The sequence below is a fragment of the Mytilus edulis genome, chromosome 10 (genome assembly GCF_963676685.1).
Source record: "Mytilus edulis chromosome 10, xbMytEdul2.2, whole genome shotgun sequence".
Classification (NCBI taxonomy): Eukaryota; Metazoa; Mollusca; class Bivalvia; order Mytilida; family Mytilidae; genus Mytilus; species Mytilus edulis.
Window position 1 is genome coordinate 19,262,264 of NC_092353.1, and position 25,023 is coordinate 19,287,286.

The 25,023-nt window shown below is 33.4% G+C and overlaps 19 non-coding genes across 19 annotated transcripts; 13 read left to right on the forward strand and 6 right to left on the reverse strand.

Annotated features, from left to right (window-relative positions):
• The first annotated feature begins 15,467 nt into the window (after positions 1–15,467).
• On the forward strand, positions 15,468–15,540 carry Trnak-uuu (transfer RNA lysine (anticodon UUU)). Its single transcript has one exon. It is a non-coding gene; the product is annotated as a tRNA-Lys (tRNA).
• A 366-nt stretch (positions 15,541–15,906) lies between these two features.
• Positions 15,907–15,979, forward strand: Trnak-uuu (transfer RNA lysine (anticodon UUU)). Its single transcript has one exon. It is a non-coding gene; the product is annotated as a tRNA-Lys (tRNA).
• Positions 15,980–16,482: 503 nt separating this feature from the next.
• Positions 16,483–16,554, reverse strand: Trnam-cau (transfer RNA methionine (anticodon CAU)). Its single transcript has one exon. It is a non-coding gene; the product is annotated as a tRNA-Met (tRNA).
• Positions 16,555–16,991: 437 nt separating this feature from the next.
• On the forward strand, positions 16,992–17,064 carry Trnak-uuu (transfer RNA lysine (anticodon UUU)). The gene has a single exon. It is a non-coding gene; the product is annotated as a tRNA-Lys (tRNA).
• A 366-nt stretch (positions 17,065–17,430) lies between these two features.
• On the forward strand, positions 17,431–17,503 carry Trnak-uuu (transfer RNA lysine (anticodon UUU)). The gene has a single exon. It is a non-coding gene; the product is annotated as a tRNA-Lys (tRNA).
• A 503-nt stretch (positions 17,504–18,006) lies between these two features.
• Trnam-cau (transfer RNA methionine (anticodon CAU)) lies at positions 18,007–18,078 on the reverse strand. The gene has a single exon. It is a non-coding gene; the product is annotated as a tRNA-Met (tRNA).
• Positions 18,079–18,515: 437 nt separating this feature from the next.
• Positions 18,516–18,588, forward strand: Trnak-uuu (transfer RNA lysine (anticodon UUU)). The gene has a single exon. It is a non-coding gene; the product is annotated as a tRNA-Lys (tRNA).
• Positions 18,589–18,954: 366 nt separating this feature from the next.
• On the forward strand, positions 18,955–19,027 carry Trnak-uuu (transfer RNA lysine (anticodon UUU)). Its single transcript has one exon. It is a non-coding gene; the product is annotated as a tRNA-Lys (tRNA).
• A 503-nt stretch (positions 19,028–19,530) lies between these two features.
• On the reverse strand, positions 19,531–19,602 carry Trnam-cau (transfer RNA methionine (anticodon CAU)). The gene has a single exon. It is a non-coding gene; the product is annotated as a tRNA-Met (tRNA).
• A 437-nt stretch (positions 19,603–20,039) lies between these two features.
• Positions 20,040–20,112, forward strand: Trnak-uuu (transfer RNA lysine (anticodon UUU)). Its single transcript has one exon. It is a non-coding gene; the product is annotated as a tRNA-Lys (tRNA).
• A 366-nt stretch (positions 20,113–20,478) lies between these two features.
• On the forward strand, positions 20,479–20,551 carry Trnak-uuu (transfer RNA lysine (anticodon UUU)). The gene has a single exon. It is a non-coding gene; the product is annotated as a tRNA-Lys (tRNA).
• Positions 20,552–21,054: 503 nt separating this feature from the next.
• Positions 21,055–21,126, reverse strand: Trnam-cau (transfer RNA methionine (anticodon CAU)). Its single transcript has one exon. It is a non-coding gene; the product is annotated as a tRNA-Met (tRNA).
• A 437-nt stretch (positions 21,127–21,563) lies between these two features.
• On the forward strand, positions 21,564–21,636 carry Trnak-uuu (transfer RNA lysine (anticodon UUU)). The gene has a single exon. It is a non-coding gene; the product is annotated as a tRNA-Lys (tRNA).
• A 366-nt stretch (positions 21,637–22,002) lies between these two features.
• On the forward strand, positions 22,003–22,075 carry Trnak-uuu (transfer RNA lysine (anticodon UUU)). The gene has a single exon. It is a non-coding gene; the product is annotated as a tRNA-Lys (tRNA).
• Positions 22,076–22,578: 503 nt separating this feature from the next.
• On the reverse strand, positions 22,579–22,650 carry Trnam-cau (transfer RNA methionine (anticodon CAU)). Its single transcript has one exon. It is a non-coding gene; the product is annotated as a tRNA-Met (tRNA).
• Positions 22,651–23,087: 437 nt separating this feature from the next.
• Positions 23,088–23,160, forward strand: Trnak-uuu (transfer RNA lysine (anticodon UUU)). Its single transcript has one exon. It is a non-coding gene; the product is annotated as a tRNA-Lys (tRNA).
• Positions 23,161–23,526: 366 nt separating this feature from the next.
• Positions 23,527–23,599, forward strand: Trnak-uuu (transfer RNA lysine (anticodon UUU)). Its single transcript has one exon. It is a non-coding gene; the product is annotated as a tRNA-Lys (tRNA).
• A 503-nt stretch (positions 23,600–24,102) lies between these two features.
• On the reverse strand, positions 24,103–24,174 carry Trnam-cau (transfer RNA methionine (anticodon CAU)). Its single transcript has one exon. It is a non-coding gene; the product is annotated as a tRNA-Met (tRNA).
• A 437-nt stretch (positions 24,175–24,611) lies between these two features.
• Trnak-uuu (transfer RNA lysine (anticodon UUU)) lies at positions 24,612–24,684 on the forward strand. The gene has a single exon. It is a non-coding gene; the product is annotated as a tRNA-Lys (tRNA).
• The last annotated feature ends 339 nt before the right edge of the window (positions 24,685–25,023 follow it).

Below are 25,023 nucleotides of genomic sequence, written 5' to 3' on the forward strand. Positions count from 1 at the left end.
GGTTTAAACAGAATAAAATCACTATTCATATTTAAAATTACTACAATTTTTTGGCCAAAAATAACGATCACCACGACATGCACACATCGCAGTGCACGGGAGATCCGATTTTCAACATTAAAAATGACCGCGGCATCCTTTCTTACATCCACAATGTACAAGCTTCTGACAAAATGATGAGGCCTCAGAAAGATTTTTTTTAAATGGACCCTCTTTGCCGCTTCGCAATCCATTAGTGCCTGGACTGGGTAGCATAATAGCCAATCCCAAGCTCGTCTCACTAAACACCTGCATTAGTATATTGCCCGTTTTACATGCTGGAAAAGACTAGATCAAGTTATTGGAATAGCCTCACTTATAATTAGCCTTCCCTTTTGTGCAAAAAATAATTTTCTTGCTTCGTTAATCATGTTAGCTCCATCTGATAAGTTTGTGCGGTCTTACAGTAAAACCCCGGTGATTTAGGCTGATCAATAATCATTCTTTAGGTTAAAGTCACATCTTCAAATACCATCAATGTCTCCCACGCAGTCTTTTTTTTCCTTTTCAAGCAAAGAGAGAAACGTGTCACAACCGGTAAAGGTATGGGTCAGAAATAAGTGTGTGTGATCACTCATTGCCTAGTGCCTTTGAAAGGCCATTGATAGATATTAATCCAAATATTTTTGCCATCCCAAACACAATACATAGTTCGTCTGCCCCTATCTCACGGAATTGCGAATCAGTATTGACAGCATCATCAGTGACTGTTAATCATAACTCGTTTAAGTTCGTGTTTCACTGCATCAGACACATGTACCATGATTTTAGTGTCTGTTTCTTTATGTGAACATGGTGCTACCCTTGAAATACATCAAGTGTTGGGTAAGATAGAATGACCTGAGCATTTGTTGCTACAAATACCATACTCATCAAAGACTTCATCCACTCTTGTTACAGTTTCAAGGTATTTTATTAAGGTTAGGACATAATACCCAATCATCATACTCGTTAGGAAACACCTTGAAACTGTAACAACAGTGGATGTAGTGTCGGATGCGAACATAGACAATACTGGTAGTTTGAAAGCGGCTTTAAGAAGCAATAGCAACATTTAGGAGAAAAAGGAATACACAGACGAATCCAGGGTTAAAAACATCCTCAAAATTGGCAAAGTTTTCTGAGAGATGACAACAATAAGAAAGAACTTTTAGGTTTTCATTCACAGAAGCTTGCTCACTACAATTTTGAGTACAAGGTAGTTGTAGCAACAAATGCTCAGGATGTTCAATATTATCCACCACTTGATGATGTTTCAAGATTAGCACCATGTTCACACGAAGAGACTGGCACTAGAATCAAGATCGATGTGTCTGATGCAGTGAAACACAGACTTAACTGAGTCATGACCCGAACAGTCGATACTGATGTCATTGCTGTTTCGCTATTCCGTGACATAGGGGCAGACAAACTATGGTTTGCATTTGGAAGGGGAAAAAGCTTAAAATATATATCTATTCATGACCTTTCAAATGCACTAGGCATTAAAAGATAACACGTTTGCTGGAAAAAGTAACTGCGTTGGTGACATTAATGGCGTTTTAAGATGTGACTTTAGCATTTAGAATGATGATTGACCAGCCAACACCATCATATGGATTTGATAAATTTAATGTCATTGAAAACGATATGTGGTTTTGTTGTAAGATCGAAAAAAACTTATCAGATTGGGTTAACAAAGCAAGAAAATATGTGTTTTTGGAATTTATGGATGTGAGCACCAATACCACAGTCTTTGTAAATGTGGGAAATCAGTTCTCCGATTGTGAATTGCGGAAGTAAGGGTTTTTAAGACACATGTCTTATACATTATAACTATCAGAAGCACCAAAGAAAGGTTCCAGCACAATGTAATGATAGTAGTAATACGCGTACGTTAAAACACATTTCAATTACGCTCCCTAGAAAATAAGCTTATTTTAGTACAATGTCCGCCATGTTGGATTTTAACAAGAAGTAGGGTTTTTGAAGACATCTAATCTATAAAATATACCAAAAGTAGTACATAACAAAGGTTTGTACCAAATATTATGCTAGTAGCATGATAATAACACCTTTTCAAATACTAGCCTTCGATATTAGGCTGATTTAAGTATGACGTCCGCCATTTTGGATTTTACCGGAAGTGAGACATTTTTTTCAAATGCCTCCCTATCTGAAATAAAAGAGTAATAGTTGAGGAAGGTCCATGACAAATTTCATGCTTGTAGCAGGATGTGCACAATTTTTCACAACGTCGCCGTACTAGTCCGGCGGTTACAAGCATATTTCAGACAAATTGTGAACATACATCACGTGGTGGATAAGATAGAATGTCCTGACCATTTGTTGTTAAAACTACCATACGCATCCCAGACTTCATACACTCGTATTACAGTTTCAAGGTATTTTATTAAGGTAAGGACATAATACCCAATCAGCATACTCGTTAGGCCGCAATTCACAATCGGAGAGCTGATTTCCAACATTTACAAATACTGTGGGATTGGTGCTCACATCCATAAATTCCAAAAACACATATTTTCTTGCTTTGTTAACCCAATCTGATAAGTTTTTTTCGATCTTACAACAAAACCACATATCGTTTTCAATGACATTAAATTTATCAAATCCATATGATGGTGTTGGCTGGTCAATCATCATTCTAAATGCTAAAGTCACATCTTAAAACGCCATTAATGTCACCAACGCAGTTACTTTTCCAGCAAACGTGTTATCTTTTAATGCCTAGTGCATTTGAAAGGTCATGGATAGATATATATTTTAAGCTTTTTCCCCTTCCAAATGCAAACCAAAGTTTGTCTGCCCCTATGTCACGGAATAGCGAAACAGCAATGACATCAGTATCGACTGTTCGGGTCATGACTCAGTTAAGTCTGTGTTTCACTGCATCAGACACATCGATCTTGATTCTAGTGTCAGTCTCTTCGTGTAAACATGGTGCTAATCTTGAAACATCATCAAGTGGTGGATAATATTTAACATCCTGAGCATTTGTTGCTACAACTACCTTGTACTCAAAATTGTAGTGAGCAAGCTTCTGTGAATGAAAACATAAAAGTTCTTTCTTATTGCCGTTATCTCTCAGAAAACTTTGCCAATTTTGAGGATGTTTTTAACCCTGGATTCGTCTATCTGTGTATTCCCTTTTCTCCTAAATGTTGCTATTGCTTCTTTAAGCCGTTTTCAAACTACCAGTATTGTCTATGTTCGCATCCGACACTACATCCAATGTTGTTACAGTTTCAAGGTGTTTCCTAACGAGTATGATGATTGGGTATTATGTCCTTACCTTAATAAAATACCTTGAAACTGTAACAAGGGTGGATGAAGTCTTTGATCAGTATGGTATTTGTAGCAACAAATGCTCGGGTTATTCTATCTTACTCAACACTTGATGTATTTCAAGGGTAGCACCATGTTCACATAAAGAAACAGACACTAAAATCATGGTGCATGTGTCTGATGCATTGAAACACGAACTTAAACGAGTTATGATTAACAGTCACTGATGATGCTGTCAATACTAATTCGTAATTCCGTGAGATAGGGGCAGACGAACTATGGATTGTGTTTGGGAAGGCAACAATATTTGGATTAATATCTCTCAATGGCCTTTCAAATGCACAAGGCAATGAGTGATCACACACACTTATTTCTGACCCATACCTTTACCGGTTGTGATACGTTTCTCTCTTTGCTTGGAAAGGAAAAAAAGACTGCGTGGGAGACATTGATGGTATTTGAAGATGTGACTTTAACCTAAAGAATGATTTTTGATCAGCCTAAATCACCGGAGTTTTACTGTAAGATCGCACAAACTTATCAGATGGAGCTAACATGATTAACGAAGCAAGAAAATCATTTTTTGCACAAAAGGGAAGGCTAATTATAAGTGAGGCTATTCCCACAACTTGATCTAGTCTTTTCCAGCATGTAAAACGGGCAATATACTAATGCAGGTGTATAGTGAGACGAGCTTGGGATTGGCTATTTTGCTACCCAGTCCAGGCACTAATGGATTGCGAAGAGGCAATGAGGGTCTATTTTAAAAAAAATCTTTCTGAGGCCTCATCATTTTGTCAGAAGCTTGTACATTATGGATGTAAGAAAGGATGCCGCGGTCATTTTTAATGTTGAAAATCGGATCTCCCGTGCACTGCGATGTGTGCATGTCGTGGTGATCGTTATTTTTGGCCAAAAAATTGTAGTAATTTTAAATATGAATAGTGATTTTATTCTGTTTAAACCAATCCATCCAAAACTCTACATCGAAGAAATGGATTGAGGACTCGACTTTAAAATTTACGTCATATTTTTACCAGAAGTGTCAACTTTATATTTAAACATTTACAACATGATAGAATTAGTGGTTTTGGGGATAACTTAAAGCCAAAAGTTTAATGATCCGCATAAAAAAAAAATGTTTTTTACATTTTAAAAAAGGTTGAAAATTTGAATAATAAATTGATATTTCTATGTCCGCCATTTTAGATATAACCGGAAGTAAGGGTTTTTAAGACATATGTCTTATACATTGTATCCATTAGAAGCACCAAAGAAAGGTTCCTGCACAATGTAATGATAATAACAATACGTTAAAACACATTTCAATTACCCTCTCTAAAAAATTAGCTTATTTAAGTACAATGTCCGCCATGTTGGATTTTAACCGGAAGTCGGGTTTCTTTAGACATCTAATCTATTTCATTTATCCAAAAGTAGTAAAAAACAAAGGTTTGTACCAAATATTATGATAGTAGCATGATAATAACACATTTTTACACACTAGCCTTCGATATTGGGCTGATTTAAGTATGACGTCCGCCATTTTGGATTTTACCGGAAGTGAGACATTTTTTTTCAAATGCCTCCCTATCTGAAATAATAGAGTAATAGTTGAGGAAGGTCGATGCCAAATTTCATGCTTGTAGCAGGATGTGCACAATTTTTCACAAAGCCGCCGTACTATAACAGGTCTAAATCAGTTCCACGATTACAAAAGACCGGTGATCGATAAAAACTAAACATTAATACCCTGCATTTGAACAAAACAATAATAAAGTAATATTAGCAATCAAATGTCATCTATAACTAAATAAGCTTCCCAATTACAAATGTGCAATTTTGTACTAGTAATCTGATTAACAAATATTGTGATGACTTCAAGGGTCATTGCAAGAGAAAATCATACAATTTTTAATACTCATTAGACAAATAATGTTTCAAACAAGATTCATTTTGTCTGAAAAACATTATAAAATATATGATATGTAACTTGGGTTAAAGTAATAGGATATACATGAGGCAAATAAAATACAGGATTCTAAGAAAGGCAAACAAACACCACATCAAAGGCAAATACAAAACAACAATACATTTGTACAGACATCCTATAAACCACATATAAGCTCCTATGCATATTTGCATTGTACACTTTCTATGGGTCATACTCACCAATTAGATGTAGATGTATCAGTATCTAGTTGCGCTAATAAAGAAGTAAGTTCGGTAATGGCAATATTTGGCCCCGATTATAAAGTTTAATGTAACAAGATGAAAAATGTTAATTATTGACCAATATATCAAGAAATCATAGCTTATACAGTGACTAGATAGAAAATAAACCCTTCTGTTGAAAATTTACGTTCCTGCGTTTTATTTATGACGTCACAAATAGTACTTATTTTTATTTTTCCCGAAAAAGTCAATGAAAATTGGTAAATTTCCATCGATTTTTGTACAGGAAACATACAGCGCATACGTCGACAACAAATATCTTTTAAAATAATGTTTGTGAATAAAGTGTACATGTCTACCTTGAATATCTAGTTTGTCGAAGCCTGCGCTCCATGTTTCCTTGTCCTTAATTTGGTTGAAATTCGGCCGATTTTGTTAAATTTTGCCAAATTCTCTTGTTTTGACCTATTTTGGATGTAAAAATTGACGCTTTAGAATAATACTTTGACAAGAATAGTTCTATTAAACTTTCTCACATGTCTTTGATATATTGGTCAATAAATCACAATTTGAAATTTAAGCTAAAAAAGGGCGCAATTTTTGGACCTTACCGAACCTACTCCTTTTGTAATGACATGGTATTACATTTTTTTTTATCGATGGGTAAGAGTGTTTCTATTACTTTAGTGAAATACGTTGCTTTATGATTATCAATTATACGGTCATAAATGCCCTGCTAAAAATATTATGATTTTTTCGGAATACTTAGAATTTTCTTATCGAAGGCATAGATTACCTTAGCCTTATTTGGCATAAATTTCGTGTCCTTAATGCTCTTCAAATTAGAACTTGTTTGGATTTATAACTTTTTTGATCTGAGCGTCACTGATGAGTCTTATGTAGACGAAGCGCGCGTCTGGCGTATCAAATTATAAGCCTGGTACCTTTGATAACTATTTATATCATATATGTGATTGAATATTCAAACTTTCTCTAGACGTTCGGAAGGAAATTCAAGATTTGCAACACTACGTATCCTTTTTATGATGTAACAGTTTTAATTAAGAACAATTCAGCTATGTACTTACGGAAGTCCTGTTTTATTGTGATCTTGATATCATTTCGATTAATTAATACAACACGAAATGTCAGTAGTGTCTATCAGTTACCGATTTACACATTATCAATCATTGATCGTGGTATGTTTAGTATATTCACTGTACAATTTTTGACCTACTATAGTTATTTGATCACAGAAACCAAGAAAATAAAAGATGAAATAGGAAGAAAAAAGATATATACCCTAACCATGTATATATTCAATAATATGTAACCTGTAATGCCACAAGATTCTACCTTTGAAGTGGTATCCTCTAAGCTTTAAACATTCCAAATATTTACTGAAATAAATGGCTAAACGATTGCCTTCCCGTTTTTGTTGAAATTTACGTATCAGTTACGGGAAAGTGTAAAAAACAAGTTATTTAAATTAACATAAGATGTGAACGTCTTTTCGAATTTCATCGAAGATATCATTGGTTAAAATGTCGTTTCCAAAATCAATATATAACCCATGTCGTGCACCGTTGTCCTTATATTATTTGGTTCTTAGAATTATTTCATGTAAACAACTTCATCCCATTGTAAACAATAAACACTACACTCTAAGAGTACATTGTATTTATAGTCTTATTAGATAAAGTATATACAATTAGTTGATTTTTAGATGACCAATTTATATAACAGATAAGCAAGTGTTGTACAATTAAAAGCTCTTCTCTTAATTTGAACTTCATTTATTTAATTTACCTTTTCTACATTATAAAGGTTTTACTGAAGCCAACAAAAAGAAAAACCCAATATTTTACAGTTGTTGACGTTGTTCTTTTAAGTGACAATCTTTAACTGCTAATTTGGTTGCAGTCTAGACGTCAATCTATTATATATGCCTTAAAGGATATACGTTGTATCTATGAATCGGCAACATAACATATATTCCTTAACTGTGTTATTCAATGATTAAATACAGTGCCCTATTTATCAGCAAGGAAATCTACTCTCACAGTCTTCAACTTGAAGTTATATGTGAGTTTTTGCAATGTTCATGTTTCCTCTAAATGTTTAGTGGACCAGAGGGACAAGAGAGGTTTTGAATGGCGAGTACGGCAGGGAGAGTTATTATTGCCTGTTTTTTTGCAATTAAGGGTTGAATTTCCCGGTAATTCGTTAATTTGATTCAGAGTAACATGTTAGAACATAAAGAAATGTGCTATTTTACAATTCATATATTGATTCTATTCATTAAAGAAAGCAAAATAACAAATTTAAAATACTGAGCTACAAGTACAATTTTATAAATGAACAAAATTTTTTTCAGTAAGGACGCTGTTATAATTTCTGATTATTATGTACCCTTAGCTACATAGGATATGATTAAGTCTTTGCACAAAAGTGTTCTTATCAGGTTAATGTTAGAGTATATTTTATGTTAGCTTTATACATCGCTGCTATTATGATCACAGAGAAAGTGTGAGAAAGGACAGCTGAAATATAGAAAAATAGTAAAATTACTGAGTTAACTTTATCATAGATATTGATGTGTTGTCATTTATCTGAGTTAAACATATTTATCATGTTCACGTTACACATGGTTAAATTTGTAATGACTTTAAATTTCACTGACTAATTAGAAGCGTTGGTTTATGTCTGTAATATTTTTTTATTAATAAAATGTTTTGCTTTAAATCAAGCCGTCAGTTTTTCTCGTATGAATTGGTTCATATTTGTTTATGTCGGAGCCTTTTTCAATCGACTAAATTGAACGATTTTCCTCATGGTTGAATGTGGCCTTTACTTTCTTTTATCCAACTCGTTTAAACTTTGTTTAGTAGTTTTCACCTTAAAAATCATACCACATCTCGGTACTTTTATATGTAAAAAAATATATATTGAAGACCATTGTCAACTTCTAATCAATTTATGGCAAGCAAGACGAAATGCTATATCTCTTTAAAGTAATTGCAATTTAGAAATTGTGTCAAACATCATGTTACATGTTTAAACACTATTCTGATTAGAAAAAAATTGAACACAAAATCTTCAACTTTCATAGATTAGTATTTTAGTACTTTCGACACAAAAGATAACGAATAATAGTTTATACAATACGTATATGATACTCATGTCCCATTGCGTGCGGAGAAACATAATAATATCGTATTGTTTCATAACGTTGAGCAGTGCAAACTCCATCGCATTAATGGATCTTACCAAAAATATAGATCAAAACGATTTTTTTTCATTTGTTTATATGTTGTAGAACTTATGGGACTTTCATCATTTATGTATTATTGTAGTAAAAAGACATGTTGTACTTCTCTTTAACCATATATCTTAGAGATTTTATACTTTGCAAAATTATTTAATTGACATAATGTATAACTGACCATGATTCTGTACCGCATTTGTATAATTGCTGTGTTATTTTTTGGTCTCTGACAACAGTTTTGCCTTTTGTTGCATAATATGTTCATTGGCGGTCAAATGCCTTTGGCCTGTCAGTTATCATGTAAAGTTTATTTACGCCGTTTTTAAATTTGTGGAATAGTTGCAAAAATGTTTTGTCTTTGTTTCACAGTCTCTTTGTGGGACTAGTATATTATATTATATTACTTGTGTCTATATTTTCTCTGTCATCAATACAAGTATTTTTAAAATTCTTGTTGTGCCTTCCATTACAAGGCTTTGAATGAATGTATCATGCTTTATTTCAACCAGTGTAATTTTAAAGAGAGTTAACGTTCAATGTTTAGATGGGTTTGTGTTGCATAATTATTAATTTTGTAAATGTTGTTTGTCATTTTTATTGTCCATGGCGTTGTCTGTTATTATTTAACTTATGCTAATTGATTGCCGCATTGATATCCTTATAAGTACCCAAAAGCTATTTTAGTCCGATCATTAATCTAGTCCAATAAATCAAGCTTATTTATGTTACCACAAGTATTCGTTATTTATAACATATAGCGATTTTTAGTTTTTAAACATTTGGTATTCATGGCAGTTTTGCGGTATGATCAGCTACATTTAATCACACTATTTAACATAGACTTTTCTTTGACGTACAGCTGAAACGAAGGTACATGTTTATACTGGTGACATAGGTGTTATTCTGGTTTTGTGTTTTGAAGGTTTCAAACCCTTTGACAAATACCACGCATTTTTGATCATAGCTTGTTTTGTTTGGTTATTTTGTCATTCCCTATTATACTGAATATCCCTTTTAACATTCACAAAGATCATAATACCATACTTTAAATGAGTTAAGGAACTAGTCTTGTTTTATGTATCTTTGGTGTTAAGTAATATGGACCTCTTTAAAATAGTTATTGTGTCTTTAAAAATTGGCGTTATGTATATAACTCACAAACTTATCAGATTCTTGGTTTCAATGAATACTTGTAAAAGGCAAAAGTTCTATATTAAGAAATTGTCTGCTGATTTGTCGTGTTATTTGATTTAGAACTAGGTAGGAAAGGTTATACAGATATCTTATACAGCTTAGATTCATCATTACTCTAAGTAATTGCAAATCATATCTTCACCCCAAAAATAGTAAGTTTTATAAAAGGCGTTTAGCTAGAGATATGTTGGAAATGAAAATTGCCTTCTTTGAAGATTTAAGTTGTCTAAACTACATAAAAGCGACAGACGATAACCTTTAAATGAATAGTTACGAAATAGGAGCCTGCATGTAATTCAGTGGTTGGTGTTTTTTTCTTTCTGTGTTACTTTTGAATTGTTTTATATTTGTCATTTCGAGGCCTTTTATAGTTGACTTTGCAGGATCTGCTTTGCTTATTGTTGCAGGTCGTACAGTAACTTAAAGCTGTTAATGTCTGTGTCATTTTGGTCTCTTGTGAAGAGTTGTCTTATTTATTATCATATCACATCTACTTTTTTGATTTATACACGTGTACATGAAAGTATATATATTATACGTATTACTCAATGTTTTCGTACCCGGTTAGTGAAACTGTAAGAAGCGTGGCATGTTATATTACTGCTATGCGGATGATACGAAACGTAAATTTACCAAGTCATCAAACCATTAGATAATTAGGATGACATTTCCGAGACGCTTGCAAAACTCTTGTATTCTCTCTTGTTACCTCGCGACTTAATTATGGTAATGTTTTAATGTATGATGTGAATGCCTCGAGTCTATCCAAACTTCAACGTGTTAGGAACACAAATGCCAGACTTGTAACCAGCAAAAAGACGTTTTAACATATAACTCCAACACTTTTAATAAATCGTTATTGGCTACAATTAAAATTCCGATGCCTGTACAAACTGTTACTTCACGCATTCAAAGCCTTGCATGGACTTGCATCTTCGTATCTTAGTGAACTAATACTTTTTTACAAACCAGCACGATCGTTACAGTCTAAAAATGCTTCTTGAATCAAGATGGCAAAAAATGAACGGACCAAAATGTATGGTGAACGGAGGTTCAATATGACGGTCAGGACTCTGTGGAATAGCCTTCCAACAAATCTTCGAAATGAACAATCACCAGAAAAGAGGGTCGAAAGGTACCAAAGGGACAGCCAAACTATTTAAGACAGGAATGTAGACGCATCTATTTAAAGTTGAATTCGTGGATCGCTCATAGTTAAGACCTGGAACTGTCATTGGTTGTACTTGACTGATGGTGATTTTTAGTATTTTTTTACATTTTAGTCTGATTTCATGTGTTTCTGTATATTTTTGATATAACAGTTTTATTTTTATTTTGTACAATCTGGAGTATTTAAATAACTTATTTTTAAATACAAAATTCAGCAATTTTAGAAATATTTAGTTAAAATTTTTACTTATTTATTAATAATTCTTTTAATTCATTTTTAACCAAGTTTCTGGAGTCTTCACTTTTTATAGTTGATTTGATGTTTTATGCTTTTAAACATATTTTGGTCTATTTTTTAACTTTGTAATTTCTTGTATGTACGAACTTGTGTATTTTTGTTTAACATGTAAAGCGCTTAGAGTAATTGTAGTTTTATATAATGCGCTATAAAAATGCCTTGTAACAATAATAATTATTCTATATGACATTCTATCGATACGCGCATCTTGGGCATCTTGGAAAAGTGTAAGATACGCATATCGACATCAGCATCTTGAAGAAGAACGGTTAATAAAGGCGTACCCATTGTTGTCAAAGGTAAGATTTATTTAATTGCATTTGTAAACGAATTGAAAAGAAACTTTTAAAATATGAAATTCACATATTTAAAGATCCCACACAATTTGCCTTCATGTATTGTATTACGTCTTTATATTATAATCTCGCTCAATGTTTTGTTTTCTAAATATTATGTCTCGTGCTTGTTATGCACGCTGACATCATAATTTGTGTTATTTATCATTGGAAATATACTGCTGCTAAAATACATGGGTACAATTAGTCATGTTGCAAATGCTTTGGTATTTGCTGGATTGAAATTGATTGATTTTGTCCATTAATTCCATTCAATAAATAAAAACTGTAATCTAGGTTAAAACTTTGATTTTCGCGCAGCGCATTCAGTTAAAGTTGATAAGTAAACATTCTACTGTTCTTTTTTTTTTGTCTTGTTTGTTTCTTAATGCGACTTGACGTGATGTTTCATATTTTTTACATTCAAACTTTTGTTCAACATCGTATCTTATGAAGGTTTTAACAGAACTGCTGGTTAATGGAATCGTATCCTGTGTTTCATTTTAATCATATTTAGTTTAAACATGTTTAATCTGTCTCGTGTACAACTGTAAACACTGGACAATTTACTGTTATGTATGCTGAATGTTCAATTGATTGTAAATTCTGATAAAATGATTTTATGATATGACAATTAGAAAGTACGTAAAGTCAATAGCTCATAATGCATTGCTATTGGGTCAAAGAATGATAACTCTGCACAGTAAATTTTGTTGTTGTTATATGTCACAAACTGTATAGTTTATATGGCAATAAAACTTTGAATTGAATTGAATTGAAAAGTAAACGATAAAACGAATACTATGTACTTTTTCGATGTAATATTTGATTTAAACATTTAAAATGTGTAAGTTCATATTGTAATTTTATATCAGAATGCATTCAAAACCAACCAGTTACGTTGAATCGCATTTTGATATTATACAAATATGTAAAATTGTAAAAGTAATATTGTAAGTGTATATTAAATGCATAAACATAATAAATAAACTCTAGAAAATTTATTTCAAGTTAGGATAACTTTCTGATGTTGGCAATTTTAAAAAAAAACAGAAACATTTTGACAATGAAAGTAGACTACGTTATTGGCATTTTAACGGATCTTCGTATTTCTATTTGTAAAATTTTGCGCATAAGAAATTAAAGTAGTGGTTTAAATGAACACGTTTATAAAAACAATAAATTGTTCCTTTCTGAAATTTAGAACGATTAAAAACATCTGAACACTTTTATGTTGTGCTGTCAAATTTGTAAAATCAACATAATAATCATCAATAGTATTGTTAAGTTATCTCTTAATATAGGAAAATAATAATGCTATTTTCTTATTATTCTCAAAAACATCGCTAATAATAAGTACGAAAAAAATTACGTATATTTATTAGTTTCAGTTTAACCAGTGAAGCTTTGTAATGAATACATAGTGGTTTGATCTGTAGAATGATGTTATTCTGGTGGAACATAGTTACTATATCATCATTCCTGAAAGGTTAGTACAAGTATTAGTTCTCTGTTTTCCCATCTTTTTTTCTAATTGTTCTATTTGAACCATGTTTTGATCATCGAAATAAAATTTTCACGCTTTCATCATTAATTTTGATAAATATAAGAACCAGACGACTGAAATAATCATATGCATACATTAACCTGATATTCCAAGCCACATTATGAAATAAAAATATGGACGATATGAAGGCAAGCACCTCAGATTTAACCATGAAACTCATCCAACTTATCTGTTTATTATCCAAACGTGAAACAAAAGCCAAAATAAGTTTAACCTGCTTGAAAAATATCTGGATATAACTCTTGTATATATAAATATATCTTATATGAAAAGATACAATAAACCCGAACATTTTAATTAATATTAATTAAAATATTTTTTTTTTAAATATTTTTTTTAAACATACATTTAGTTCTTATTATTTATTTCATGAATTTAGAAATGTGCTATGATAAGAAAATCGTTAACGGGCAGAAAGTCACAGGACCGAAGACCAGAAAGTCTATAAGACAACAATTCCGCCAATAAATTTACAATTTCTTTTTTTTTATACAAACAATTCATAAACAATTTGGAAAATGTCTAATATGTGAATGTAAAATAGTTTAGATTTTAACCAAACATGTTACAAAGGAAATATGGATTAGCATTTTGAAACTATTTCGACGGCCTGTTTTCCTACCTTACAATTATTTGATGATTATTGAATGTTTACTAAGTTGTTTATTTTATTTCAGGAAAATAACGATAATTCAAAAAGATTTTGTATTATTATAAAAAAAGCATTAGATAAACCTGACTTGTAAAAGAGTCTTTTGTCTGAGATTATTTGGTCTCTTTTTGATTTCTGTTTTTATTCCAATAGCGACGCCTTATTTGCTTTGTTAATTATATGTCATGGAACGATAATTTGATTATCAGCTAATTGCTAGTACTTGCTGTTGAGACTATTGTACCCTATACATTACAACACAACATATGATTTTGATTTAAAAGTAGATATATCCATTTTTATGTCTACGATACTTATCCAATTGGGGTTTTAATGAAGCTTTTTATGAGTTTGACGTGCTAAATAGTCGTCAGCGTTAATGTTGTTTGAAAATAAAATCATTAAAACCGAATATAAATAGTTAGGACGTTTAAGCTATCAGAAATTATGACTGCCGAAACGTAATATCATATAATATTTATGAACTAATAAATGCATACCAACTGACTAATATGAATGTTTCCCTTTATTTTAGAATCAGGACTATAATCAACGTTTTTCATTGTTATGGTGTGCCTAATTCTCAAATGGAATACAATAAGGATACACGGAAGAAAATAAGAGTGTAACCACATAGTCCTATCAGCTCTTTAATATCTGTAAATGAGGTATTTTGAATGACAGAAAATCTTTTTTTATAAAAGTCAATTACAATACTATGCTAGAATATAAACCTATTATATAGGGAAAAGGTAGACGAGATGTGTTTCAGATATACTTTCACCAGCTCAAATATATTATTCCGATTGGTAGGAATAATCATATGGACCAAGATCTTGATTAGCAATCTACATGCAACCGCTGATAAAACTATTCCAAAAAGGATGATTAAATTTAGGGATTCAAGAAAACAGTTTCACTTAACGTTTAAGGAAATAGTCGTTGGTGTTATGAAAAGAAAAAATGCAGGAAGACATTATGGGACACACCTATAATTTATGGAATAGAATGCAATATATAGAGCACTTCATCAACCGGTACATAAAGATAAAGCAACAGTATTGTTAGGAAATAAGAAAACTATTCATATCAACAGACCAAGCATTCGGAAAGCTATTGTGGAATTCTAAGTCATCTTTACTGTGGCCAATAATTGGTGCTCCGAGTGCCTCCTTTTAGGAGGGACAAACAGAAGAAGAATATAAGAACGCTATACACAGTTTCGTACGAACAACTAGTGGTATTTCCCAGAATAATAATAGCAATTAAGGGATTTCCTTGTGTACATATAGTGAAAACTTAGTATAAGTGATAAGAAGTCTATAGCATAAAGCAAGTGGAGAGCAGAACAGTTCTAATTAAGTTGCTCTGTCTTAAAATTTCTATATAAATTTGGATTGACTCTGTTAACGAAGTTGTACCGTACATTATTTACATGCTGAATGAAAGGTATAAACTATATTGTTTTCCAGACAATATCGTCAGCCTGCGTAGCTCAGTCGGTAGAGCATCAGACTTTTAATCTGAGGGTCTAGGGTTCGAGTCCCTACGTGGGCGATTGTAATTTTTGCTCCTTTGAGGTGGATTGATCATTTCTGCTCTAGACATCATTTGTTTATACATGTTATATGTGTGGTTCCTATACCTAAGTTTGAACGACTCTAAAATGTCGTCTGATTGCAATTTTATTAGCAGCTGACGCTGGACACAGCTGCATGGTATTTATATAGAAAAGCATCGATCATAAGTTTTGATTTTCTTGTAATTTCGATGCAAACGGGTCAAATAAAACAATAGAATCGTCTTAGGTAGACTTGTAAAATAAATCTGGTCTTTTATAACAACTATTCTGTGGTATAACAAAAAGTTTTGAGACAAACTGTTAATTATAAATGTGCAAAATTTGAGAGAGTTCTCTATGTAGCCTGCGTAGCTCAGTCGGTAGAGCATCAGACTTTTAATCTGAGGGTCTAGGGTTCGAGTCCCTACGTGGGCGGCTGTATTTTTTGCAAACTTTATTGTTTTAGTACTCTGTGTTCTTGTTATGGATAGATTCGAAAACAAGTTTTACTTGCAAAACATGAAAAACGTCAAAGAAAACCACAGATCTCCGCCGCCTCTTTCCGTCACGAAAGTTTGGTTAATCATGATAATATAATATGTGGACTGATATATCATCAATATGAGGATTGATTTTCGAACGTTCGAATAGGTATGCATGATTCGTTATCTGGTTTGTTTAAACTTTTGTTGATTAATGAGTAGCACATATATCTTATAGCTGCATAAATGAGTATTGTGAGGATTCAAACGTTTACACATTGAGCATGTTGAGGGATTTCACCAACTTTAATGACATACGTATGAAATTTTTCATTCTGAATTAGTTGATTTTTCAGGATAGAGTTTTCAATCAACTTTATTTTGACTTTATTATCGTTTGTCATCATTTTCTGACAGTCACCTCAAAAAAGACTTTCGTCAATGAGAAAAAATTATTAGCAGAGCGTGGTTTCGATCCACGGACCTCTGGGTTATGGGCCCAGCACGCTTCCACTGCGCCACTCTGCTCATGAGATACAGTTATGACTTTTAACTATATAGAGTGCAACCAATCACAAGCATTGCATCAGAAAACGATATCCCCGCTAAAAATGAAAATCTTCAAGACTTTTTTCACGAATGTTAAGTACTTGATCTGCAAATTTTAACCAAGGAGAAGTTTGATTTAGTGTTCTTTGTTTTCGGCCAGGCAAACCTATGTACGTTTCCCAGAATAATAATAGCAATTAAGGGATTTCCTTGTGTACATATAGTGAAAACTTAGTATAAGTGATAAGAAGTCTATAGCATAAAGCAAGTGGAGAGCAGAACAGTTCTAATTAAGTTGCTCTGTCTTAAAATTTCTATATAAATTTGGATTGACTCTGTTAACGAAGTTGTACCGTACATTATTTACATGCTGAATGAAAGGTATAAACTATATTGTTTTCCAGACAATATCGTCAGCCTGCGTAGCTCAGTCGGTAGAGCATCAGACTTTTAATCTGAGGGTCTAGGGTTCGAGTCCCTACGTGGGCGATTGTAATTTTTGCTCCTTTGAGGTGGATTGATCATTTCTGCTCTAGACATCATTTGTTTATACATGTTATATGTGTGGTTCCTATACCTAAGTTTGAACGACTCTAAAATGTCGTCTGATTGCAATTTTATTAGCAGCTGACGCTGGACACAGCTGCATGGTATTTATATAGAAAAGCATCGATCATAAGTTTTGATTTTCTTGTAATTTCGATGCAAACGGGTCAAATAAAACAATAGAATCGTCTTAGGTAGACTTGTAAAATAAATCTGGTCTTTTATAACAACTATTCTGTGGTATAACAAAAAGTTTTGAGACAAACTGTTAATTATAAATGTGCAAAATTTGAGAGAGTTCTCTATGTAGCCTGCGTAGCTCAGTCGGTAGAGCATCAGACTTTTAATCTGAGGGTCTAGGGTTCGAGTCCCTACGTGGGCGGCTGTATTTTTTGCAAACTTTATTGTTTTAGTACTCTGTGTTCTTGTTATGGATAGATTCGAAAACAAGTTTTACTTGCAAAACATGAAAAACGTCAAAGAAAACCACAGATCTCCGCCGCCTCTTTCCGTCACGAAAGTTTGGTTAATCATGATAATATAATATGTGGACTGATATATCATCAATATGAGGATTGATTTTCGAACGTTCGAATAGGTATGCATGATTCGTTATCTGGTTTGTTTAAACTTTTGTTGATTAATGAGTAGCACATATATCTTATAGCTGCATAAATGAGTATTGTGAGGATTCAAACGTTTACACATTGAGCATGTTGAGGGATTTCACCAACTTTAATGACATACGTATGAAATTTTTCATTCTGAATTAGTTGATTTTTCAGGATAGAGTTTTCAATCAACTTTATTTTGACTTTATTATCGTTTGTCATCATTTTCTGACAGTCACCTCAAAAAAGACTTTCGTCAATGAGAAAAAATTATTAGCAGAGCGTGGTTTCGATCCACGGACCTCTGGGTTATGGGCCCAGCACGCTTCCACTGCGCCACTCTGCTCATGAGATACAGTTATGACTTTTAACTATATAGAGTGCAACCAATCACAAGCATTGCATCAGAAAACGATATCCCCGCTAAAAATGAAAATCTTCAAGACTTTTTTCACGAATGTTAAGTACTTGATCTGCAAATTTTAACCAAGGAGAAGTTTGATTTAGTGTTCTTTGTTTTCGGCCAGGCAAACCTATGTACGTTTCCCAGAATAATAATAGCAATTAAGGGATTTCCTTGTGTACATATAGTGAAAACTTAGTATAAGTGATAAGAAGTCTATAGCATAAAGCAAGTGGAGAGCAGAACAGTTCTAATTAAGTTGCTCTGTCTTAAAATTTCTATATAAATTTGGATTGACTCTGTTAACGAAGTTGTACCGTACATTATTTACATGCTGAATGAAAGGTATAAACTATATTGTTTTCCAGACAATATCGTCAGCCTGCGTAGCTCAGTCGGTAGAGCATCAGACTTTTAATCTGAGGGTCTAGGGTTCGAGTCCCTACGTGGGCGATTGTAATTTTTGCTCCTTTGAGGTGGATTGATCATTTCTGCTCTAGACATCATTTGTTTATACATGTTATATGTGTGGTTCCTATACCTAAGTTTGAACGACTCTAAAATGTCGTCTGATTGCAATTTTATTAGCAGCTGACGCTGGACACAGCTGCATGGTATTTATATAGAAAAGCATCGATCATAAGTTTTGATTTTCTTGTAATTTCGATGCAAACGGGTCAAATAAAACAATAGAATCGTCTTAGGTAGACTTGTAAAATAAATCTGGTCTTTTATAACAACTATTCTGTGGTATAACAAAAAGTTTTGAGACAAACTGTTAATTATAAATGTGCAAAATTTGAGAGAGTTCTCTATGTAGCCTGCGTAGCTCAGTCGGTAGAGCATCAGACTTTTAATCTGAGGGTCTAGGGTTCGAGTCCCTACGTGGGCGGCTGTATTTTTTGCAAACTTTATTGTTTTAGTACTCTGTGTTCTTGTTATGGATAGATTCGAAAACAAGTTTTACTTGCAAAACATGAAAAACGTCAAAGAAAACCACAGATCTCCGCCGCCTCTTTCCGTCACGAAAGTTTGGTTAATCATGATAATATAATATGTGGACTGATATATCATCAATATGAGGATTGATTTTCGAACGTTCGAATAGGTATGCATGATTCGTTATCTGGTTTGTTTAAACTTTTGTTGATTAATGAGTAGCACATATATCTTATAGCTGCATAAATGAGTATTGTGAGGATTCAAACGTTTACACATTGAGCATGTTGAGGGATTTCACCAACTTTAATGACATACGTATGAAATTTTTCATTCTGAATTAGTTGATTTTTCAGGATAGAGTTTTCAATCAACTTTATTTTGACTTTATTATCGTTTGTCATCATTTTCTGACAGTCACCTCAAAAAAGACTTTCGTCAATGAGAAAAAATTATTAGCAGAGCGTGGTTTCGATCCACGGACCTCTGGGTTATGGGCCCAGCACGCTTCCACTGCGCCACTCTGCTCATGAGATACAGTTATGACTTTTAACTATATAGAGTGCAACCAATCACAAGCATTGCATCAGAAAACGATATCCCCGCTAAAAATGAAAATCTTCAAGACTTTTTTCACGAATGTTAAGTACTTGATCTGCAAATTTTAACCAAGGAGAAGTTTGATTTAGTGTTCTTTGTTTTCGGCCAGGCAAACCTATGTACGTTTCCCAGAATAATAATAGCAATTAAGGGATTTCCTTGTGTACATATAGTGAAAACTTAGTATAAGTGATAAGAAGTCTATAGCATAAAGCAAGTGGAGAGCAGAACAGTTCTAATTAAGTTGCTCTGTCTTAAAATTTCTATATAAATTTGGATTGACTCTGTTAACGAAGTTGTACCGTACATTATTTACATGCTGAATGAAAGGTATAAACTATATTGTTTTCCAGACAATATCGTCAGCCTGCGTAGCTCAGTCGGTAGAGCATCAGACTTTTAATCTGAGGGTCTAGGGTTCGAGTCCCTACGTGGGCGATTGTAATTTTTGCTCCTTTGAGGTGGATTGATCATTTCTGCTCTAGACATCATTTGTTTATACATGTTATATGTGTGGTTCCTATACCTAAGTTTGAACGACTCTAAAATGTCGTCTGATTGCAATTTTATTAGCAGCTGACGCTGGACACAGCTGCATGGTATTTATATAGAAAAGCATCGATCATAAGTTTTGATTTTCTTGTAATTTCGATGCAAACGGGTCAAATAAAACAATAGAATCGTCTTAGGTAGACTTGTAAAATAAATCTGGTCTTTTATAACAACTATTCTGTGGTATAACAAAAAGTTTTGAGACAAACTGTTAATTATAAATGTGCAAAATTTGAGAGAGTTCTCTATGTAGCCTGCGTAGCTCAGTCGGTAGAGCATCAGACTTTTAATCTGAGGGTCTAGGGTTCGAGTCCCTACGTGGGCGGCTGTATTTTTTGCAAACTTTATTGTTTTAGTACTCTGTGTTCTTGTTATGGATAGATTCGAAAACAAGTTTTACTTGCAAAACATGAAAAACGTCAAAGAAAACCACAGATCTCCGCCGCCTCTTTCCGTCACGAAAGTTTGGTTAATCATGATAATATAATATGTGGACTGATATATCATCAATATGAGGATTGATTTTCGAACGTTCGAATAGGTATGCATGATTCGTTATCTGGTTTGTTTAAACTTTTGTTGATTAATGAGTAGCACATATATCTTATAGCTGCATAAATGAGTATTGTGAGGATTCAAACGTTTACACATTGAGCATGTTGAGGGATTTCACCAACTTTAATGACATACGTATGAAATTTTTCATTCTGAATTAGTTGATTTTTCAGGATAGAGTTTTCAATCAACTTTATTTTGACTTTATTATCGTTTGTCATCATTTTCTGACAGTCACCTCAAAAAAGACTTTCGTCAATGAGAAAAAATTATTAGCAGAGCGTGGTTTCGATCCACGGACCTCTGGGTTATGGGCCCAGCACGCTTCCACTGCGCCACTCTGCTCATGAGATACAGTTATGACTTTTAACTATATAGAGTGCAACCAATCACAAGCATTGCATCAGAAAACGATATCCCCGCTAAAAATGAAAATCTTCAAGACTTTTTTCACGAATGTTAAGTACTTGATCTGCAAATTTTAACCAAGGAGAAGTTTGATTTAGTGTTCTTTGTTTTCGGCCAGGCAAACCTATGTACGTTTCCCAGAATAATAATAGCAATTAAGGGATTTCCTTGTGTACATATAGTGAAAACTTAGTATAAGTGATAAGAAGTCTATAGCATAAAGCAAGTGGAGAGCAGAACAGTTCTAATTAAGTTGCTCTGTCTTAAAATTTCTATATAAATTTGGATTGACTCTGTTAACGAAGTTGTACCGTACATTATTTACATGCTGAATGAAAGGTATAAACTATATTGTTTTCCAGACAATATCGTCAGCCTGCGTAGCTCAGTCGGTAGAGCATCAGACTTTTAATCTGAGGGTCTAGGGTTCGAGTCCCTACGTGGGCGATTGTAATTTTTGCTCCTTTGAGGTGGATTGATCATTTCTGCTCTAGACATCATTTGTTTATACATGTTATATGTGTGGTTCCTATACCTAAGTTTGAACGACTCTAAAATGTCGTCTGATTGCAATTTTATTAGCAGCTGACGCTGGACACAGCTGCATGGTATTTATATAGAAAAGCATCGATCATAAGTTTTGATTTTCTTGTAATTTCGATGCAAACGGGTCAAATAAAACAATAGAATCGTCTTAGGTAGACTTGTAAAATAAATCTGGTCTTTTATAACAACTATTCTGTGGTATAACAAAAAGTTTTGAGACAAACTGTTAATTATAAATGTGCAAAATTTGAGAGAGTTCTCTATGTAGCCTGCGTAGCTCAGTCGGTAGAGCATCAGACTTTTAATCTGAGGGTCTAGGGTTCGAGTCCCTACGTGGGCGGCTGTATTTTTTGCAAACTTTATTGTTTTAGTACTCTGTGTTCTTGTTATGGATAGATTCGAAAACAAGTTTTACTTGCAAAACATGAAAAACGTCAAAGAAAACCACAGATCTCCGCCGCCTCTTTCCGTCACGAAAGTTTGGTTAATCATGATAATATAATATGTGGACTGATATATCATCAATATGAGGATTGATTTTCGAACGTTCGAATAGGTATGCATGATTCGTTATCTGGTTTGTTTAAACTTTTGTTGATTAATGAGTAGCACATATATCTTATAGCTGCATAAATGAGTATTGTGAGGATTCAAACGTTTACACATTGAGCATGTTGAGGGATTTCACCAACTTTAATGACATACGTATGAAATTTTTCATTCTGAATTAGTTGATTTTTCAGGATAGAGTTTTCAATCAACTTTATTTTGACTTTATTATCGTTTGTCATCATTTTCTGACAGTCACCTCAAAAAAGACTTTCGTCAATGAGAAAAAATTATTAGCAGAGCGTGGTTTCGATCCACGGACCTCTGGGTTATGGGCCCAGCACGCTTCCACTGCGCCACTCTGCTCATGAGATACAGTTATGACTTTTAACTATATAGAGTGCAACCAATCACAAGCATTGCATCAGAAAACGATATCCCCGCTAAAAATGAAAATCTTCAAGACTTTTTTCACGAATGTTAAGTACTTGATCTGCAAATTTTAACCAAGGAGAAGTTTGATTTAGTGTTCTTTGTTTTCGGCCAGGCAAACCTATGTACGTTTCCCAGAATAATAATAGCAATTAAGGGATTTCCTTGTGTACATATAGTGAAAACTTAGTATAAGTGATAAGAAGTCTATAGCATAAAGCAAGTGGAGAGCAGAACAGTTCTAATTAAGTTGCTCTGTCTTAAAATTTCTATATAAATTTGGATTGACTCTGTTAACGAAGTTGTACCGTACATTATTTACATGCTGAATGAAAGGTATAAACTATATTGTTTTCCAGACAATATCGTCAGCCTGCGTAGCTCAGTCGGTAGAGCATCAGACTTTTAATCTGAGGGTCTAGGGTTCGAGTCCCTACGTGGGCGATTGTAATTTTTGCTCCTTTGAGGTGGATTGATCATTTCTGCTCTAGACATCATTTGTTTATACATGTTATATGTGTGGTTCCTATACCTAAGTTTGAACGACTCTAAAATGTCGTCTGATTGCAATTTTATTAGCAGCTGACGCTGGACACAGCTGCATGGTATTTATATAGAAAAGCATCGATCATAAGTTTTGATTTTCTTGTAATTTCGATGCAAACGGGTCAAATAAAACAATAGAATCGTCTTAGGTAGACTTGTAAAATAAATCTGGTCTTTTATAACAACTATTCTGTGGTATAACAAAAAGTTTTGAGACAAACTGTTAATTATAAATGTGCAAAATTTGAGAGAGTTCTCTATGTAGCCTGCGTAGCTCAGTCGGTAGAGCATCAGACTTTTAATCTGAGGGTCTAGGGTTCGAGTCCCTACGTGGGCGGCTGTATTTTTTGCAAACTTTATTGTTTTAGTACTCTGTGTTCTTGTTATGGATAGATTCGAAAACAAGTTTTACTTGCAAAACATGAAAAACGTCAAAGAAAACCACAGATCTCCGCCGCCTCTTTCCGTCACGAAAGTTTGGTTAATCATGATAATATAATATGTGGACTGATATATCATCAATATGAGGATTGATTTTCGAACGTTCGAATAGGTATGCATGATTCGTTATCTGGTTTGTTTAAACTTTTGTTGATTAATGAGTAGCACATATATCTTATAGCTGCATAAATGAGTATTGTGAGGATTCAAACGTTTACACATTGAGCATGTTGAGGGATTTCACCAACTTTAATGACATACGTATGAAATTTTTCATTCTGAATTAGTTGATTTTTCAGGATAGAGTTTTCAATCAACTTTATTTTGACTTTATTATCGTTTGTCATCATTTTCTGACAGTCACCTCAAAAAAGACTTTCGTCAATGAGAAAAAATTATTAGCAGAGCGTGGTTTCGATCCACGGACCTCTGGGTTATGGGCCCAGCACGCTTCCACTGCGCCACTCTGCTCATGAGATACAGTTATGACTTTTAACTATATAGAGTGCAACCAATCACAAGCATTGCATCAGAAAACGATATCCCCGCTAAAAATGAAAATCTTCAAGACTTTTTTCACGAATGTTAAGTACTTGATCTGCAAATTTTAACCAAGGAGAAGTTTGATTTAGTGTTCTTTGTTTTCGGCCAGGCAAACCTATGTACGTTTCCCAGAATAATAATAGCAATTAAGGGATTTCCTTGTGTACATATAGTGAAAACTTAGTATAAGTGATAAGAAGTCTATAGCATAAAGCAAGTGGAGAGCAGAACAGTTCTAATTAAGTTGCTCTGTCTTAAAATTTCTATATAAATTTGGATTGACTCTGTTAACGAAGTTGTACCGTACATTATTTACATGCTGAATGAAAGGTATAAACTATATTGTTTTCCAGACAATATCGTCAGCCTGCGTAGCTCAGTCGGTAGAGCATCAGACTTTTAATCTGAGGGTCTAGGGTTCGAGTCCCTACGTGGGCGATTGTAATTTTTGCTCCTTTGAGGTGGATTGATCATTTCTGCTCTAGACATCATTTGTTTATACATGTTATATGTGTGGTTCCTATACCTAAGTTTGAACGACTCTAAAATGTCGTCTGATTGCAATTTTATTAGCAGCTGACGCTGGACACAGCTGCATGGTATTTATATAGAAAAGCATCGATCATAAGTTTTGATTTTCTTGTAATTTCGATGCAAACGGGTCAAATAAAACAATAGAATCGTCTTAGGTAGACTTGTAAAATAAATCTGGTCTTTTATAACAACTATTCTGTGGTATAACAAAAAGTTTTGAGACAAACTGTTAATTATAAATGT